This window comes from Mastomys coucha, unplaced genomic scaffold (genome assembly GCF_008632895.1).
Source record: "Mastomys coucha isolate ucsf_1 unplaced genomic scaffold, UCSF_Mcou_1 pScaffold22, whole genome shotgun sequence".
Lineage (NCBI taxonomy): Eukaryota > Metazoa > Chordata > Mammalia > Rodentia > Muridae > Mastomys > Mastomys coucha.
Genome location: NW_022196905.1, coordinates 247821918 through 247834396, shown reverse-complemented (window position 1 = coordinate 247834396; position 12479 = coordinate 247821918). Strand labels below are relative to the sequence as shown.

General features: G+C 44.1%; 1 protein-coding gene across 1 annotated transcript in view; it reads left to right on the top strand.

Moving 5' to 3' along the window:
- Positions 1 to 9226: 9226 nt before the first annotated feature.
- Positions 9227 to 12479, top strand: part of Ist1 (IST1 factor associated with ESCRT-III) — a 21331-nt gene continuing 18078 nt past the window's right edge. Inside the window, exon 1 of the mRNA XM_031341382.1 lies at positions 9227 to 9690. The gene's annotated coding sequence lies outside the window, so the exon portion shown is untranslated. The remainder of the gene's footprint in view (positions 9691 to 12479) is intronic.

Here is a 12479-nt window from a genome sequence, read left to right as displayed (position 1 = left end):
CACAAGGCAGAACAAACGGGAGTGCTGACTCTTGCTGATAAAATGACTAGTCGAAGTGTTTGCATAAAGCATTTTTGCAAATTCTTCCTTTCTGAAATCTCCAACGAGATGCCGTTGCCTGTATCTGGCAGAATGTGCTAGAACGGCTGTATTGAAGAATCTTGGTACTTGACAATGCTGTAGGTAAATTGCTCTTGCTTGTTTGCTTTCTTATGAATGGAATGTTTAGATAGGAGTTACCATTCAATGTCAGTCAAGAAAACACTTCAAGTTCAAGAGTTTGATTTGTATATATACCTAGGAAATGAAATATTCTCTCCAAATAAGCTTTTAGACTTTTGTGTTTGAATACAAGTTGAAATAACAGTAACTTTAAGACCTTAGTAATTCTTGATGACCTAGACTTAGAGATGCAGCATAGTCTTGTTCGATCACTTTGAAATTGACCTGGAAGACATTTTTCAACAAGAAAATAACTGACTGATAGTTAGCCTCCAATGAAATGTCTTGAGTTTGTTATTAAATTATTGTGTAATGTTGAACAGTTTAGATTCAAGGGTAGACAGGACCTGGGTTCACTCTGCAGCGATTGTGTAGGGGGTGCTAGGCTGTTTATAATAATATGGGATCATAATAATGCTATTCTTGTGAGTTTCCTGTGTTCTTAAAATGTCTCCGCAGTGTTGTAATTCAGGTCATGATCAAGTAATGAGAAACAAACTTGTTTTACCTCTGCCTCACCTAAACTCATTCTAGATCTGGCAGACTTTCTACTGAGTAGTAGATTTTATTTTTCTATCTCTGTGCTATGGCACATGTGGGTGCATGGGTTTGTGTGTGAGTACAAGCACTCATTCATAAATGTGCAGGTCACAGGACAATCCTTAGCCACTCTATAACCAACCAGAGGCCCTGGGAACCTCTGGATACTTTCCTGTCTCTTTCTCCCGTCTCCCCGGGGGCGGGGGGCACTAGCATTAGAGATGCTTTTACTACCACATCCAGCTTTTGTGTTCCTTCTGTGATTTGAACTCAGGTCACCAGGCTTGTGCTTTTGGATAGTGACCACCTTACCCACAGCCATCTCCCAGCCCCAGGTTTATCCTGCCCTCTTTGTCACTGTGTTTTCGAAGTAGTTGCCCTGCCATCTCTATTACAGGACTGAAATATCTTCTGAACCATTTTCTCCCTTTTGCTGTTGTTTGATTTCTGTACTTGGGACTGAACCTATGGCTAGCCCATGCTAAGCACATTGCCCAGTTGACCATTGGGCTACCTCACCAGTCCTGAAATCCATTTTATATTTGTTGGCTTCTACACTGATCTCATTAAGTCTTTACATTACAATAGAAATGACAGGAAACATTTCAGAACCCCAGTTACAATTTTTTTTTTAGCATGGATATGTATGTGTACTGGTATGTGCATGTATATGCATGCTTGTGCAGACGTGTATGTGTGGGCAAGTTCAGCTGTACATATGTGTGCGTGTGAAAAGGTAGAGGCCAGAAGTTGATGTCACATGCCTCTCTTCACTTTATCTACTGAGTCAGGGTCTCTCACTTTGAACTCAGGCCTTGGCAATCCAGCTAATCTAGCTAGACATCTTGCTCTGGGGTCCCCCATCTTTATACCCTGAGCTGTGGAATTACAGGCAGTGTACTGCATGCCCATGGTGGTTACATGGGTGTTGTTAGTGAGCCAAACCTCTGTCCTCAAGTCTTCTTGGCAGTCTCTTCGCCTACTGAGCCATCTTCCAGCCTGGAAAAAAAATTTTTTTTAACGTATAATTCGGAAGAATTGGTAAGATGGTTCTGAGGGTAAAAACACTTATTTCAAAAGCCTGTCAAACTAGGTTTAATCACCAGAACCCACCACATAAAGGCAGAAGGGCCAACTGGCTCCAGGTTTGCCCCTTTGCCTCTACATAGGCACGGTGACACATCCCTTTCTCCGCGGTATAATTAATGGGCTGGGGTGATGGCCAGGGGGTAGGAGCATTTGCTGTGGAAGCATGAGGACCTGAGTTCAAATCCCTACCCATACATAATAACTGAGCACGGCCCTATACAGGCCACAACCCTAACACTGTCTCGTGTGGAGACAGAAGGATTGATAGGACTTGTTGGCCAGCCAACCAGCCTCCAGGTTCAGTAAAATCTCCGATCTCATGCTGGGAATTGAAGCCAAGGCTTCATGCATATTAGACAAGCACTCTGCCAACTGGGCTGTATCCCCAGACCTCTCTCTCTGTCTCTGTCTCTCTGTCTCTCTGTCTCTCAAAGATTTTATTTTGTGTATATGAGTACACTGTAGCTGTCTTTAGACATACCAGAAGAGGGCATCAGTTCCCATTACAGATGGTTGTGAGTTACCATGTGGTTGCTGGGAATTGAACTCAGGACCTCTAGCAGAGCAGTCAGTGCTCTTACCCGCTGAGCCATCTCTCCAGCCCCAGCTTTCTCTCTTACCCATCTTTCTTTTTTGATTTTAGAAGACAAAACCCTGCCTGGCAGTGGTGGCACACACCTTTAATCCCTTTAATCTTGGGAGGCAAAGGCAGGTGGATTTCTGAGTTCGAGGCCAGCCTGGTCTGCAGAGTGAGTTCCAGGACAGGCCAGGGCTACAGAGAGAAACCCTGTCTCAAAAAAAAAAAAAAAAAAAAAAAAAAAAAAAAAAAAAAAAAAAAAAAAAACCAAAAACCTGTAGTCCTAGCTGGCCCTAGTACTTGGCTATAGAGGGAGACCTGGCCTCAAAGTCACAGTAAGCCCATGTGACAGCTGCACTTGCCAATTTAATGCAGTTTAGATTCTGGGTGTAAAAATAATTCTGGGCATATGAGGGATTATCAAGACTAGGTTAGTTAAAGTAGGAAAAGCCACCCTACATGTGAGTGGTGTCAGTCCTTGGGTTGGAATCCTAGACCATTCACTGCTGTGTGCCTCCTAGCCACAGATCTAAGGTGAGCAGCTCCCTCATGTTCCTGCCTCTCTGCTTTCCCAAAAAAGATGGACTTTTTATCCTGGAACTGTGTGCCAAAAATAAACTCTGCCTTGAATTGATTTTGTCAGGAGTTTTGTTACAGCAACAGATAAGTATTCTAGTTTTATTTCTGCCACTGTGATAAAGCATCTTGACCAAAAGTAACTTAAGGAATGAAGGGTTTATTTGGCTTACAGATCCGGACCACAGTCTATCATTCAGGGAATTCAAAACAGGAATGTGAAGGCTGGCCTGCCTACCGTTATTGCACAGTATTACCTCAGACCAAGGACTTCACTTCACAACCAAAGTTCAGTTGGAACTATGGAAGATGCTGCTTGCAGGCTCCTAAGCAGACGTATGCTCAGCTAGCTTGCTGATCAGTTCACTTGCCTAGGGAATGGTCCCACCATCTGTTAACCATCAAGACAATCCTCCACAGACATGCCCACAAGTTAATGCCTTCTAAACAATTTGTTTAGAGTCTCTTCCCAGATACTGCCAAGGACCAGCTTCGGCATGGACACGGGTTCTGAGAGAAGAAAGGACTCGAAGTCAAATCGTGGGTCCAAGCTGGCGGCCTAGGCCAGACTGCGCTCTCTGCTGTGTTCTCTTCTAAAGAGATAGAGATAGAGATAGGTAGATAGATAGAAAGAGAGAGAGAGAGAGAGTTCTCTGTTCTAGACAGCTTTTTCTTGCTATTCTAAAAACTCTCTGGTTGAGACAGCTTTCTCTGCTAGTAAAAATTCTAAAAGCTATCTGGATAGCTGATGGCTTTTCTGACCAAGTTAGAAAAGCTGCTATAAAAAAAATTATTGGATCCTTTGACCAAGTCAGAAATCCTGTTAAGAAAAAATTCTTGGCCGGGCAGTGGTGGCACATGCCTTTAATCCCAACACTTGTGAGGCAGAGGCAGGTCTACAGAGTGAGTTCCAGGATAGCCAGGGCTATACAGAGAAACCCCGTCTCGAAAAACAAACAAAAAACAACAACAACAAAAAAAAAATTCTTGAAGAGCTGTGTTGCTCTCCAGACAGCTCAGCACTCAGTAGTAAAAATTCTAAAGAACTACTACTATTGGTTTTTGCTAGCTCATCTCATGCAGACCCAAAGCCCAGATTTTTATTTACATAACAGTCCAGTCATTTATTCCAGGTTTCATTTTGATTATTTTTTTGAGTCAGCATCCTGATACCCCAGCTCTTTGATCCCTAAGAAACAGCAAGCATACATTTTTTCTTAACTTTGCCAAAGAATTTAGAAATCTGTCTGCCCTCACTAAGCATAAACGATAAACTAGTTGGGTAGGACCCTGCCCTGAAATTACCATTTCTACCACACCTGGGCCTAACCTTAAGTGTCCTAGGCTGACTTTGAACCCAGGAATCTTTGTATCTTTCTGACAAGCTGGCTCATAGTGTAGCTGTCTTTGTTCCTTTAGATTTATGAATCCCCCATAATTCATATTGCATCTTTATATTTTGCATAGTTGAGGAATCATATATATTGAACTCATGTACTTAGAGCCCTTTTCCATAGCCTCAAAGTCTGTCCTGAAGGTCCCAGCGTTTACCATTTTGGTGAGACATTAGCCACACCCTCACCTCCTGGACTAGAAACTGCTGTTTCTAATTCCATTGCCATCATTAACCTTAACAGAGACAACATTCCTCAGAGGAATGTGAAAGTATGTAATTATTATACAAACAAGCTTTACGCCCACAGCAACCATCAACACTCATGAAGGCTCACACCCGGGCTCTGTCCCAGGGACAGGAACCACGTCACCATGTCACTGTCCCCCACCAGGACCACACCAGCTTCGGCAAGACACTTTAGGTTATGTCAGGAAAACAGCTAAAGCTAACGTTACAAGTATCCTAATATGCATTCTGCCTAATTTCCTGAGGGCTGGGATTACAAGCATGAGCCACTATGCCTAACTGAGTTGTCATTTTATTTCTATGTGTATGGGTGTTTTGCTTGCATGTATATCTGTGCAATATGTACATGCATGTTCGGTAACCAAGGAGGCCATAAGAGAACATTGGATGCCCTGAAGTTGGGTAGCAGATGGGTGTGGGCCATCACGTGGGTGCGGAGAATCCAGCCCAAATCCCCGAGGATGCAGCCAGTGCTCTTGACTGGGAACCACTCCTCCAGCCCCCGCCTCTTTTCTTAGGTTGCGTTGTTATCGTTGTTTTAAAATGTGGTTTCCAATCATCTCCCCTCCCACTCTGTGTGTTGCCTTTTAAAATTAATGAATAGTCTCCTTCAAAGCAGAAAAGTTCTCTTATCTCCCCAAAGCCTGTTTCTTTCTTTCGGCTGCCGTGGTTTGACCGTCACATCTAAGGAACTGACACCAAGTGCTGAAAATTTATACCTGGTAATGTCTTTAAAGACTTTTATAACTTTAGCTCTTAGATACTTGGTCCATCCTGAATCGGTGTTTGTATAGTGTAAGGCAGGAAAATCCACCTTCACTCCTCTATGTGATTAGGTGTGGTGCTGGGGACCTGTACTAATTCCAGCACTGAAGCTGAGATGGGAGCATCTTGAGTTTGAGCTAGCCTGGGCTACAAAGCAAGACTCTGTATCTAAAAATCCAAAATGATTTTGCTACCTATGTTTTTGATACAGGGTCTAGGTAACCTTGGCTGATCTGGATCTTGATAGGTAGTTCAGGCTGACCTGGAACTTGTAGAAATCCACGTGCCTCTGCCTCCCAAGTGCTGGGATTAAAGGCATGTGTCACCATCCTCAGCTAGGATGATTTTTAGAAAAGACTGCTTTCTCCACTGAATTCTCTCAATATCTTTGTTTAGCAACAATTGGCCATAAAATGCATGGGTTTATCTCTGGACTTTCAGTTTGATTCCATTCGTCAATATGGCTACAACAGCTTTGTATAGTCTTAACAAGAATCTCACACTGCCCCACTCTGTACATAGACTGTTATTTTCCTAGTAAAGCAGAGCAGAAGAGGGGGCTGTGCAAAAAAAAAAAATCTCATATTACAAAAATGTGTTTAGTATATAATGCATTCATGTGGATACACATGTGCATGTATGTAATATAGGTGTGTGTATATGCTCATGGGTGCACATGAGTGTGTGTGTGCACATGGAGGTCAGTAGTTTATATCAGATGTCAAATTTGTTCCTCCCTTAAAAACAGATTAATTTTATTTTATGTGTATGAGTATTTTGCCTGCATTGTGTCTGTGCATCTGGTGCTCACAGAGGCCAGTAGAGAGTGTTGATCCTGTGGAACTGGAATTACAGAAAAGTTCAAGCTGCCGTATGAGTGCTGGATACACAGAACCCTGGTCCTCTGCAAGAGCAGCCAGTGTGCTTAATACTGAGCTGTCTCTTTGGTCCCCTACTTCATCCTTTTTGGGATAGGATCTCCTACCAGACACAGTACCCGCTAATTGGCTAACCTTGGTTGGGCAGTGAGCTCTGAATCTGCCCTGGTCACTGTGTCACTGTTTCCTGCTACCTATGATTATAGACCAGGGAGACCACACTGGCATTTTACATGGGTGCTCAAGGTCTGAATGCAGGTCCTCTTGAATGTAATCACATAGGAGAAGGCTGCAGGAAGAACGGTTCAGGGTCATCCTTGTTTACATATTTTGTTTGAGGGCAGCTAAGGCTACATGAGACTGTCTTAAAACAAGAACAAAACAAACAAAAATCAAAACCAGTGCAGTTAACTGTGCCATCATGTTTCTTTTATACAACGTGCAATATCTTTATTGCGTGAGTTGGCAAATGATTTCTATAATGGACCCAGTGGTTAAGTATTTTAGGGTTTGTGGGAAAGGTAAGGTCACCACCCCATGTCCCTGCTACCATCCTTTCCTAACCTTTTAACAAAGTACAAAGCCAATCCTAGCTGGAGGGGATCTTCAAAAACAGGTCTGACAGGTCTGCTAGTGAGAAACTCCCTTTTTCTTTCTTTTTTTTTTTTTTGAGTTCACACTGTGTTAGATTTTAGTTACAGCCACCAATCATAAGGACTTACACAAACAAGCATACACACCAATCATAAGGACTTACACAAACAAGCATACACAGCTAGTCAAAGAAACCTTATATGTTAACTTCTGCCCTACAACAAAAGGTTTTCAAGTGAAAGAGTAGGTCTTTTACTTTTGATTGCTCCTAAGTGAAAGTGGTCTGTTGAGCCAGAGATGGGCATGGCTCCCCAGCCCCATCTCCAGATAGTGTCTGAACTACTTGGCTGGTTGTAGGACAATTTGTAACTGAGATGTTATAGAGTCTCTAATATTGGACCGCTAGCTTTTGCTAAAACCCAAGGTAAAGACGGTGATCACTGAATCCAAATGAGCTCTCAAGTAGGAAGTTATTTTTCTAAATAAATCCAGATGCGAAGCTGGAACTTAATTACCTTTTTAGCTGGCTGACTTCAAACTTGCTATGCAGGGGGGATGGCCTTGAACTGCCGATCCCCAGTCCTCCAATTACAATTGTTTTGGAGGCAAGGTCTTATACTGTACACACACTAACATGGAAACTCTTGGCAATCCTTTCACCTCAGCTGCTTGAGTGTTGGGATTACAGGTATAAAAAGTATCTATATTCTTGTAGGGTTTGATCACTGTTACTATGGTTTTAACAATCCTAAAAGTTATCCTATTATACTATGCTGCCGTGGGCTTGGGGAGATGGAAATTTTCATGCTTTGGTGTTAGCTGTGTAAACTGATATTTCTATAAAAGGCAATTAGGCAATATTAGAATAAAATTGTACCTACTTTTTGACCCAGTTCTTTTGTTTCTAGGAATGTACCCAGTAGGTACAGTTCATGCTGGTAAACGCCTGGTCTCTGCTTTGTTCATAAGCAAAATATTGGAAACACCCTAAGTGCTCATCAATAGAGTGTCAATAATTAGGGTCCAAGCCAGGTGTGGTGGTGCATGCTTGCAGGCCCAACACACATGGAAAAACTAAACAAAAACAATAGGGAGCTAGAGGATAGCTTGGGCTACACAGCAAAACCAAGTCTCAGGGGAAAATTATGGTATACATATAATAGTATATACTCATTTAAAATCATGAGATTTCAGAACCATTAAAAAATCCAAACACCTGGGTCTAATTATAGTCCATGCTGGCCTTGAATTCTCTATGTAGTTAAGGACAACAATGAACTACTGATCTTGCCTCTATCCTTCAAGCACTAGGATTACAGGACCGCAACATCATTCCTGGTGGAGTTTCTTTTTAAATCTTATAAATTATTATTTAAAAAGTTTTCGCTGGGCAGTGGTGGCACACGCCTTTAATCCTAGCACTTGGGAGGCAGAGGCAGGTGGATTTCTGAGTTTGAGGCCAGCCTGGTCTACAGAGTGAGTTCCAGGACAGCCAGAGCTATACAGAGAAACCCTGTCTCGAAAACAAAAACAAAACCAAAAAAACCAAAAGGGTCTTGGAACCCTCACCTGGGTATGCCTGCAATCTATACCAACTGTTCAATATCCTGCCCTAATTGCACGTGGTCTGGGGAGGGGTTAGAGTGTGGGCTCCTTCATTTCTACTGGATAAACTTCCCAGTGCAAACTTATTTGAAGGAAAGTGATTACTCACATGCCTGTTAAGTGACTTGTCACCTATCGTCTGTAAATGAGCCCAATAAACTAATTTGTGCTTCAGGGGAAATTTTTTCCTATCTTTGTACTTTGCTGTTGGGACTCTGTGTGTGTGTGTGTGTATAGAAAGTTTTAGCAACAAATGCCAGGATCTTATTGCAGAACTACAGTTTATACATGCAAATATTTTGCTGGGGGGAACGATCCAAACATTTTAAGGGAACCAAATATTGTGTATTCTAAGGTCCTGGAATCCTGGCGCTTTGAAATGCCGCGCACGGCTACAAGCCAGTTATTTTCAATTCATATAATCCTCCTAAGGTAACCCGCAGTCCTCGTTCTCCGACTGACCCAAGACAAGCCACAATTTTGGTCTTGATAGCTGTGGCCTCTATAGCAGGACCAAGAGCAAGAGTACTGGAAGGCTCTTTCACGCTTTCAAGCCCCCAAAAGCCTCCTCTGAATAGATACAAACAAGAGCAAGTGAGAGTGGAGGCTGTGCGGAGAGAACCTTAGTGAAGGTGCAGACGGACATCAGATTCGGCGCGGGAGAGGAAGGGAACACCAGTGTCGGTAGACAGAAGCCGCGAGACCGTGGGGGAAAGTCGGCTCCATAGCGCCGAATCCCGCCCAACCGCCCTCAGAGGTCGGAGCCCCAGGAACAACGGACTGGGGAGCTAGGCGGGGGAGCCAGTCTCCGCTCGGAACCGCGAGCGTTTGCGAGGCAGTCTGCAGCCGGTTTTTCCAGGGACTGGAAGAATCTGGAACAAGGGTATCCAGCACGGACTCCAGGAGAAGCCTCCACCAGACTCGCCGCGCCGGGAGCAAACTGCAAGACCCACCCCTAGCGAGTGACTCAACCCACTGCGTGATGAGTCAGGTCCCGCGCCTCCGCCGTGGGAAATAGTTCCCAGCTCCGCCCAGTGTTGTGCGCACAGCCAATCCCTTGCAAGGTAGGGCGTGGCTAACGCGGCCCCCTTGGATTCCTCCGCTAGAGTCCGCTGTGGTGAGGTCGAGGGAGTCGCCATTTTGGATGCTGAGCGGCTAATCGGAAGTCTACTTTTTCCGTTTTCACGTCTGGATCCCTCCAGGTGAGCATGCCCTCCTTAGTTTTTAGGCGTCTTTGTCTCCTTCTTCCTTCTACTCCCTGCTCTTACGAGACTCCAGCCAGCGTTAGGACCGTGAGGTCAAGCCTTTCGCTCCGTGACAGCGGGGGAGAAAGGGGGAAGCCCTGGCAGTCCGGGTCAGGCCTGAGGTCGGGCTCCTGTCGCGGGAGGAGGTGGGACCGCGGAGACGGGTGCTGGCGTGACTGTTCCCCGGGCATGGCCCGGGCTCTGTGGAGACACCCTTCTGCTGTGTCGTGGGGTCGGGACCCTCAGGAAGGCCTTGTCCCCACCGCCGCGGTTGCCGCGGGGTGAGTCAGACACGGAGAGCAGGAGTTAGCGCTCCTCTTCCGGGTCCTGGGGTCAGGCGTGGCACTCAGTACCTTGAACTTGAGCTAGCTAGGATGCGGACCGGACCTGGGCAGGAGATTGGTCTCAGAGGGAGGCTACGGGGGGGGGGTGGGGGGGAGCGAGGGGCGGGGAGGGGGCTTTCTGTGTTCTGTCTGATGTCGAACGGCTCCCGGAGGAGGTTGTCATTTCTTTTGTTATGCCTTCGTGGTGTTTGGTTTTGGCTTTTTTTGTTTGTCTTTTTAGTATTATTACTAGAACAAAACACTATAATTCCCCCATCAAACAATCAACTTATGTTTCATTGTTTCAGTCATACTTTTCCTTATTCGTGTATTTTTCCAGCTTAATAAAACGTTAGTCCATACATTAAGTAACATTTCACACCCTTCAAGGTTTTTGACCTTTGTGGGGAACTTCACCGCATCCTTGTGTTTAAGTCCTGCAGTTTCTTAAACATTTTTGTAACCCTTCTCTTTGCTGCTTGTGCCTCTGGTTTCTTTTCTTTTCTTTTTTTTTGTTTTTGTTTTTTTGTTTGTTTGTTTGTTTTTTCGAGACAGGGTTTCTCTGTGTAGCCCTGGGTGTCCTGGAACTCACTCTGTAGAGCAGGCTGGCCTCGAACTCAGAAATCTGCCTGCCTCTGCCTCCCAAGTGCTGGGACTAAAGGTGTTCGCTACCACTGCCTCATACAACAGGCCAGTTGTATGTTTTCTTGGTGAACTCACCTATTTATATGGAGTGCTCCTCCTGTTAACAGTGATTAGTTGGTTCTTTTTTCATTCGAACACTTTTGGGACAGGCTTGTTGTATAGTCTGGGCTGGTTTACACTCATGATCCTCTTGCCTGTGTCTCTCATGGGAACCACTTATGCACCAGTACTCTTTTCTTTTATGTGTATGTGTATTTTCCTGCATGTATGTCCATATCACTTGCATGCATGGTACCCTCAAAGGTCAAAAAGAAGGCATCAGATTCCTCCATGTAGCCACCATGTAGGTGCACGGAATACAGGGTCATGTGGAAGAGCAGCCAGTGAATTGATGTGATGCTTTTAACAGACGGACGTGATGAGCCCTGAGTCACCACTCTTGACATTACCCTTTGTTCATTTTTGTTGTTGGCACTGCTGCTCCTATTTTTAAGACAGTCTCATATAGCCCAGGCTGGCATGGAGTTTGCTATGTAAACTGGACTGGCTTCAGAGTCAGATCCTCCAACCTCTGCTTCCCAACTGCTGGTATTAAATTCCTTTGCCACCAGGTCTGGCTAATCATCTGTCTTTTAATGGTATTTTTTCCCTTCACATTACATAACTCACTAATATTTGGATGTCTGCTTACTTTCTCTTTGGCCATTTTCTCACTGCTCTCTCTTCTTTGCTTCCTCTAGGTTATTTGGTCACTTTCTAGTTTTCCGGTATGTTTTAAAGTAGAGATGGCTAAGGGGCGAAGTGTGATTATTGCTTTTCCAGACACCAGTTTTGGTTCCCAGCACCCACTTCTGGTGTCTCACCTATAACTCTAGCTCCAAAGGATCCCTGATGCCCTCTTCTGGCCCTTTGAGGACTCCCACCCACATGTGGCTTATACATACACATGAATAAAAAGAGAAATCTTTAGGAGCTGGAGAGGTGGCTCGTACTAAGAGCACTTCCAGAGGACCCTGATTCATTTCCCAGCACCCACATGGCAGCTCACAACAGCCTGTAACTCTGAGATCTGACACCCTCACACAGATATACATGCAGGCAAAAAACCAGTGCACATAAAGTAAAAGTAAACAATTAAAAATAAAAAATCTTTAAAGTGTTATTTTGTGTGTGCATGTGCGTATGTATGATATTGCTCTTGAAGTGATAGATGTGGCTATGTTTTTAGACACTGTAGAAATGTTAGCATTATAATAGGTTGTTTTACATTTTTCTCCTTAGGTAATGGTTATCCTAAGTATTACACTTATGTACATTGAAAGTCTCATAAAGTGTTATTCTAAACTGTCAAATTTAACAGAGTTGAGAGAAACAATCCATTTATTGATGTATTTGTCATTTCTGTATCTTCTGTATGTGTGAATGGTTGTGTGATGCTCTGTGTGTTCAGGTCAGAGGATAACTCTAGAATTGATTTTCTTTTTCTACCTTTTTGTGGGTTCTGGGGCATGAACCCAGATGGCCAAGCTTGCCAGCAAACACTATTTTTTTGTTTGATTGTTTTGTTTTTTTTGTTTTTCGAGACAGGGTTTCTCTGTGTAGCCCTGGCTGTCCTGGTACTCACTCTGTAGGCCAGGCTGGCCTCGAACTCAGAAATCCACCTGTCTCTGCCACCCAAGTGCTGGGATTAAAGGTGTGCACCACCACTGCCCCGGCATCAGCAAACACTTTTACAGTGCTATCTCATCGGCCTTTTCTTTTTTTTTTTTTTTTTTTTTT